Source organism: Hylobates moloch, unplaced genomic scaffold (genome assembly GCF_009828535.3).
Source record: "Hylobates moloch isolate HMO894 unplaced genomic scaffold, HMol_V3 SCAFFOLD_6, whole genome shotgun sequence".
Lineage (NCBI taxonomy): Eukaryota > Metazoa > Chordata > Mammalia > Primates > Hylobatidae > Hylobates > Hylobates moloch.
The window spans coordinates 42,242,982-42,251,368 of NW_026652281.1; the positions used below are offsets into that span (position 1 = coordinate 42,242,982).

Sequence of the window (8,387 nt, forward strand, 5' to 3'; positions counted from 1 at the left end):
CCAGCAAAGGGTGAGAGGGCTATAGTGTTACAGCTCTGGCTCAGGGAGTCCTGAGGTCTGGGCCCCCAGAAGGGTCATCACTTTTCATTCCCACGATCTGGGAGCATGTCATCACCCACAGCCTGGTGAGCCAGCCAGAAATGTGTTAAAGCCCCTTTCATGCCCACTGTTTGACAGTCCTGAGCTCTTGTCCCATGTCCAGGAAGAATGAGGTTACATGGACAACTAGAGGGTGAGCAAGGTGGAGAAGAGCTTTACTGGGTGACCAAAAGGCTGTCTGCAGAGAGGAGACCCAAAGTGGGTATCTCCTACCAGCAGTAAGGTGGTCCCAAGGAGTGTCTGAATCTGGCTGGATAAAGCATCACTTGATTGACCAAAAGGCACCAAGGAAGTTCTCACTCCTGGTGGAGGACTTCACCTGAAACTGGAAGCCCAACCCCACAGCTTCAGGCCATCCCTGGCTTGAAGGTGGTGTTTCACTAGGGACTCACCCCTTCCCACCTAGGAAACTGTCTGCCTCTTGCCACCAATGTCTAAATTAACAAATGTGAAACATCACGTTAATAGAATAAGGAACAAAATTCATACACTCATTATAATAGATGTAGAAAACGCATTGAATACAATTTTATTTTATTGTTAAAAACACTGAATGAATCAGGTATCGAATGTACCTAAACACAAGAAAGACTATATAAGACAAAGCAATAGCTAACATCATACTCAACAGTGAACATTTGAAAGCTTTTCCTCACAGATCTGGAATAAGACAAGAATGCCCACTCTTGCTCCTTCTATTTAATATAGCAATTCAGGTTTTAACCAGGGCAATTAGGCAAGAGGAAGAAATAAAAGATATCCAAATTGTAAATGAATAAGTTAAATTGTCTCTCTTTGCAAATATGATGTTATAAGATAGAAAACCCTAAAGATGCCACCAAACAACTACTAGGATTAATAAAATAATTCAGTCAAGTTGCAGAATAAAAAGTCACCATGCAAAAATCTGTTTGAAGCTGTGGCTGGACCAGACATACCACAAGCAATTTCTGCTGCAGGTACCAGCATCTGAATGAGGGAAATGTGGTTTTATATACTAACAGCAAATTGTCTGAAAAAGAAAATGTATAACTAACCCATTTATAATAGTTACAAAAAAATAAAATTCTTAGGAATAAATTTAATCAAGAAGGTGAAAAATCTCTCCATTAAAAACTATAAAACACTGATATTGAAGAAGACACAAATACATGGGAAGATTTCTTGTGTTCATAGAGCTGAAGAATTAATATTGATAAAATGATCTTACTATCCAAAGCAATCTACAAATTCAAGACAATCCCTATCAAAATGCCAATGACTTTCTTCACAGAAATAGGAAAAATATCTTAAAATTATTATGGAACCACAAAGATCCTAAATAGCCAAAGCAATTTTGAGCAAAAAGAAGAAAGTTTGGAGACATCACATTACCTGAATCAAAATATCCTACAAAGCTGTTGTAAATAAAATAGCATATTTCTGTAATAAAAACAGACAAATAGAACATTGGAACAGAATAGAGAACCCAGAAGTAAATCCACATATTTACAGTCAACTGATATTCACCAAAGGCATCAAGAACATACAATGATGCATGGGCAGGCTCTCTAATAAATGCTATTGGGAAAAGTAGACATACACATGCAGAAAAAAACATTAGACCCTATCTCACACCATATACCAAAATAAACTCAAAAATAATTAAAGACTTAAATGTAAGACCCAAAACTATGAAACTACTAGAAAAAATAGGGAAAAAATCTCCATTACATTGTTCTGGGCAATAACTTTGAATATGGCCCCAAAAGCACAGGAAACACTAGCAAAAATAGACAAATGGGATTACATCAAACTAAAAAGCTTCTTCGCAACAAAGAAAACAATCAACAGAATAAAAAGACAACCTACTGAATAGGAAAAATATTAGCAAACTATGTATTTAATAAGGGGTTAATATATGTAATATAGAACGAACTCAAGCAAGTCAACAGCAAAAGAAGAAATAACTCAATTAAAAACTGTACAATGGACTTGAATAGGCATTTCTCCAAAGACAACAATCAAATAGCAATCAGGTACATAAAATATAATATTCAACATCACTGATTATCAGGAAAATGCAAATCCAAACCACAGTGAGATATGACCAAGATATGACCAAGCACCTGTTAGAATGGCTATGATCAAAAGACAAGAGCTAAGTGTTGGCAAGGAAGTAAAGGAAAGGAAATATTTGCCCATTGTTGGTGGGAATGTATACTAGTACAGCCATTATGGAAACAATATGGAGCTTTCTCAAAAAATTAAAAATAAGACCACCACATGACCCAGCATTCCCAATACTGGGTATACATCCAAAGGAAATGAAATCAGTCTGTTGAAGCAATATTTTCACTGGTATGTTTGTTTTAGTATTATTCATAATAACCAAGATATAACCTAAGTGTCTAACAGATTAAAGAGAAAAGAAAATATTTATATGTACACACTGGAATACTATTCAGCTATCTAAAGAAGGACAGTCTGGATAAACTTAAAGGACATTATGCTAAGTGAAATAAGTCGGACGCAGAAAGACAAATACTGCATTATCTAATTCATATGTGGATTCTAAAAAAGGTTAATCTCACAGAAGTAGAGAACAGGAGAGTGATACCAGGGACTGGGTTGGTAGGGGTAGATGTTGGGGAAACGTTGGTCAATGGATACAAAATTCCAGTTAGAGAAGAGAAAAAAGTTCAGGACATCTATTGTACAACACGGTAACTATGGTTAGGTAACCATGTGAGGTAACACGTATGTTAATTATACAGATTTAATCATTCCACAATGTATATTTATACTCCAAAATATCATGTTATACACAATGAACAGATATTATTTTGTGTGTCAATTTAAAAAAATTAATGTTCACAACATAAAATTGATTATGTAATAGCATTATAATCAGTTGAGAACAGCAACATGTGATTATTTCATATACACATACACACTCCATGTACACATTCAGGGAAAATTAAATTTGAAATTCAGATTCAATTTTCCTTATATCATGGTTGCATCTAGAATCTCTGTATATGTAAAGTTTAGTGAAAGACTTTTGTCCGGGAGTATTTGTGTGGTGGGAATGGATAGGGGTGTGTGGGTGTGTTTGTGTGTTTCTGCTTTTTGCAAAAGCAGAGTAGGCAGCTCACTTTAAAGCTGGGTTTTTCTATGAAGTACACTGATTTTGATTAAATTTTATGTTTATTGAGGGGTGGCTGACAATATTGAGAAGAGTTTGACAATCTCTCAAAACACCTTCATGCTTTTTCTAGTGTAAACAATATTAGCACAAAAGCACTTTTCTTAATCTTAGCAAAACTTAATCTTAGTGAAACTTAATCTTAGCAAGAACTTTGAAGGTTAAAAGCTATACAATGTACTGAACTTGTCAGAAGTAATGAGGGAAAAAAGGAAAAACCAACTATGTTAAAGAAAAACTGAGGTGTTATCACATAAATATGTCTCTGTTTCTATAGCTAGTGTGTGTGTGTGTGTGTGTGTGTGTGTGTCTATATGCTTTCTTTTTACATAGCATAATGCATATGGTCATTCCATACCATCATTTTCTCAGTAGATTATTGTTTTCAAACTGTTAGCTTTTAATACCACAGCTGTCCTCAGCATCTGATAATCAAAGCTTCTAAGATTCTCATCTTACTTTCTCAGCAAAATTTTACTGTTAGCAATAGTTCCAGGATGTGCTGTACCATATATGTCATGATATATGTCTAATTAGAATTACGTAAAATGCTACAATGCCTATGTAGAGAATAATTTTCTGCCAAATATGATAGCATAGATATAAAATATAAGTGAAGACAGAAAATTTATGCATACATTTTTGGGAAAGATGTGGATAAGTATAATCATGCCCAGTCACTAAAACAACATTGGACTTCAGTTGCTAAAACTAGAAAAGAAAACAAATCCAAAGACCAAACTAAATGTTGTGTATGTGCTTTTTATATTGTACTTACATTTTCAAAAGAATCTGAATTTCTCCCTGCCCACCCTGTCCAGCATAAGCATCATTTTTTTTTTTTCTTGGAAAAGCTACTCCTTTTCCCACTGTTTAACACCTTCATATTTAATATCCTTAAAAATTGTTTTTAATTAATTCTGTCAGGAAATGTATACTGCATATTAATCCAGCTCTCGCAAATATTTTTAGTAACCATGAAACTTAACCTTCTTTTCTACTAACTTATAGGTTCCCTTCCTCTTTTGAAGTTCTATAAGCATTTACAATACATCAAGCATTTAAAGATTTTGAATGGTTAATTATTAAAAATTCCCTTTTGAATTGGATAGCACTCTTAGAGGCCATGTGGAAGAATCCAAAATTTTTTCATCACTAAAATGAAAATGATAAGTACATTAATCATTGTTTTTGGTGAGATTTGCTTATGTAAATCACAGTGTATGGCAACACATTCAAAACATGTTTAAAATATTGCTTTGAAAGCATTTCAATACATTTTTTAAAATTTGCAACTTTACATAAAAATTATTTGATGATTTTCAATGCTATCTCAATCTCACAAAGTGAGGAAGACACACATATTCTTTGTTTTGAATTAAAAATAATACTTGAATAGTCTAAATTTTCTTGCATCAGATTAAAATGTAACTTGTCAACTTTCTTGCTAAATTAGTAGGACCTTGTTTTGTGGGGGTGGGTTAAGAGAGGCAAAAAAGTAGTAAAAATATAATTTCCATTTTTAATAATACAGTGATGTATTGCAATTGCAGTAATATAATTATATATATACATTTTTTCTGAAAGTGACCCAAATAGTTCCATTACCACTGTGAATAAGTCATTCAACCATTGTGGTTAGAGAAGTTTACTTTAACAATTTCCATGCTAAAGGCCTCTCACTAAGCAATAATTCTGTGGTGGTGACTTTTTGGTGTGTCTAATTGTCCACAAAACCATACTTAAAACTGACATTTCATGTAATTTAGAACCAAGTATTTAAAATACAATAAGAAATATTTACAAAGCTGATTATTTCATAAAAATAGGGATCTCTCAAATGTCAAAGACATAAACATATATGATATTAAATACAGGTTTATATATAGTATAATAAAAGACTGTGGTAAAAATACAAAAAATAGAATACAATTCCCATAAAACATAATTGGAAATAAATTTTAATATCACAGATTAATTTTTTAACAATCTGCCTTTATCAATTTATTGTTTAAGCATTTCCTAATGAAGGCAAACAGCACTAGCAAAACTTTCTAAATTTTCCTAATATTCTAAAATATTTATATATTAATTGCCATAGCGATAAAGTAATTATCCTGTGTATCTAGGTTTTAGATGTGTGACATTGACAAAGAACTCTGGATTTTAAACCTATATATTTTTTCTGAGGTAGACAAAAAAAGGGATCTTCATTGCGAGCCTTTCTCAAAATTAGTGTAACCCTCAGAACAGCCTGAGTTTTAGCTGGCCTCAGAGAATGTTTACAAAAACTGACGAAATTTCATCATTACTGCACTCAATGATTGAAGCCAACATATCCAATAAAGCTCTATTGAACTTTGTGCTGAGGTTGTGAGCATGATGCAGAGATAATTTGGAGTGGGATGGCAGTATTTTGTTTTGTCCATAATGAGTTTTTGGTTAAAAAAAAATTATACGCATATAAAATAGAGACTGATTTTTTCTTTTCTTTTCTTTTCTTTTCTTTTTTTTCTAGTCTCAGCTTATAAAACTGCTTATAGGAGAGGGCGAGAAGGGGCCGCCACCGGCCTCCCCACCCCCGGGCAGTCGGAGGCTGCCTTGCCAGTGGCCGCCCCCTTCTTCTTGCTGTACCCAGGCGATGGAGGAGCCGGCTTCGGAGTGCGCCCGCCGCTGAGCAGCAGTGCTCCTGGAGGACCCCGCTGTCGCCTGCTCCCTGCTACCCTTCCTGCTGCTGAGCTACCTGAGCAGCAGCGCTGCGGCGGCAGCGGCAAGCACCATCCTAATTACCTCACGGCTAAGGAACACATGAACCTCATGAACACGGCCAAGCTGAGCATCAGGGGCTTGACTGAATTAGCTCTGAACCTGGAGAGGACTCTTGGCTCTGACTATGCACTTCTTCAGCAATTCTTTGTGGTGATGGAGCACTGTCTGAAACATGGCTTAAAGGCTTAAAAAAAAAAAGAAAACTTTTCTTGGACAAAATATATCCTTCTGGGGGGCTCTAGAACTGGTAGAAAAGCTTGTTCCAGGAGCAGCAGAGATAACAGCAAGTGTTAAAGATCTTCCAGGACTTAAGACGCCAGTAGGTAGAGGAAGAGCCTGCCTTCGTTTGGCATTAATGCAAAAGAAACTTTCAAATATGTGAAAGCTTTGATCAGTAAGAAATAACTTCTCAGTGAATTCTACGAACCCAGTGCCCTTATGATGGAAGAAGAAGGAGCCATAATTGCTGGCCTGTTGGTGGGTCTGAACGTAACTGATGCCAATTTCTGTGTGAAAGGAGAAGACTTGGACTCTCAGGCTGGAGTTACAGATTTTTCAATGTATCTCAAGGACGGGAACAGCAGTAAAGGTAGTGAAGGAGACAGTCAGTTTACTGCGATTCTGGACCAGAAGAACTTTGTAGAAGACCTGAACAGACATTTGAATGCTACTGTAAATAACCTGCAGGCAAAAGTAGATGCATTCGAAAAATCCAACACTAAACTGACAGAGGAGCTTGCAGTTGCAAACACCAGAATTATTACCTTACAAGAAGAAATGTAGTGAGTTAAAGAGGAAAGTTCCTACATACTGGAATCCAGTTAAAAGGGTCCCAAGCAAGACAGAACTGCAGAAGAGCAAGCACCAAATGAAGCAATAAAGCATTTAAAAGAAGAGACACAATTACCACTGGATGTTGAAAAAACTGGAGATGCAGATCAGCATGAGGCAGGAGATATGAAGATGCTGGAGAAGGATGTCTGTGGGAAGCAGGATGCCCTGGTATCTCTTCAGCAGCAGCTGGATGATCTCAGGCCCCTCAAGCATGAACTTGCCTTTAAGCTGCAGAGTTCAGACTTAGGAGTAAAACAGAAAAGTGAACTACATAGTAGCTTGGAAGAGAAGACTAATCAGATGGCTGCTATCATTAAACAACTTGAACAAAGACTGTGCCAGGCTGAGCAAAGCTGTCAGTCTGCTGAGTTGGACAACTGGCTCTTCAAACAGGACTTTGAAGATAAGATCAACAGCCTGCATCTGGAAGTCAAGGAGCTCACCAGGCAGCAGAACCAGCTTGAGTTAGAACTAAAACAGGAAAAAGAAAGAAAATTACAAAACAACAGGAGTATCCCAGGAAAGGGTTCCCAGAAGCTAGAATCCAAGATGGATGGGAAGCATAAAATGCAAGAGGAAAATACTAAACTAAAAATGCCTCTGGAAGAAAGCCACAGACTGCAACCCCACCCTATGTTCACCCTATGGATGAACAGGATCAGCTGCTGCTCTCTGAGAAACTACAGGTGTGTCAGCTATGCCAGGAAGATGTCAGCCTAACAAAGAATGTGTGTAAGAACTGCAGAGGAACCTTCTGTGATGCCTGTTCAACAAATGAACTGCCTCTTCCTTCAACTATGAAGCCTGAGCGAGTTTGCAGCCCCTGTCACAAGCATCTGATGAAGCAATATTCCACCAGGCCATCATAAGACTGGAGGCCAAGACCTGGACCGAAAAATTTATGCAAGTTAATCTGTACCTGTGTTTTAGGTGTCAGGATTTCCTAGAGCCAGTCATTAGAGTCAACTAATGAGTTGAGAGTAATTAACTAGATCCAGGGAGAAAAGGCAGTGTTTGGGGTTACTGGAAATTTTGCTTGTTTTCCCTAAAAATTGTATGAATAAAAGTGAACTCACTTGAGCCCTTCTCTTCTAAATCTGAACAACCTGACATTGAAGGTTTGCTTTATAGCATATCTTTGGAAGGGCAATTCATTTTTATGATTAGTGATAATAATGCTGGGGTGGATATAGTAGAAGAAAGAGTCCAAGCAAATAAGAATAAAAAGGAAAACAATCATCTCCTTCTATAACATTTGCAGATTCAAGGGGGAGAGAGAGATGCTGAGATCAAAATGACAGATGTTACATATTTGCCCAGGGGCTGTTAGACACAAACATTGTTTCCTCTTCACCCCTACTAACTACCTCTTTAAAGTATCTCTATGAAACTGTGAATCCAATCTCAGGGAAAAGAAATTCAAGAGTAATATAAATTCTGAATGTATTGAAAACAATATTATAATATAATTTCAGAACCAGAAACTTTTGGTCTTTAT

At 36.4% G+C, this 8,387-nt stretch overlaps 1 pseudogene; it reads left to right on the top strand.

Annotated features, from left to right (window-relative positions):
* The first annotated feature begins 207 nt into the window (after positions 1 to 207).
* LOC116470535 (protein RUFY3-like) lies at positions 208 to 7,969 on the top strand (annotated as a pseudogene).
* The last annotated feature ends 418 nt before the right edge of the window (positions 7,970 to 8,387 follow it).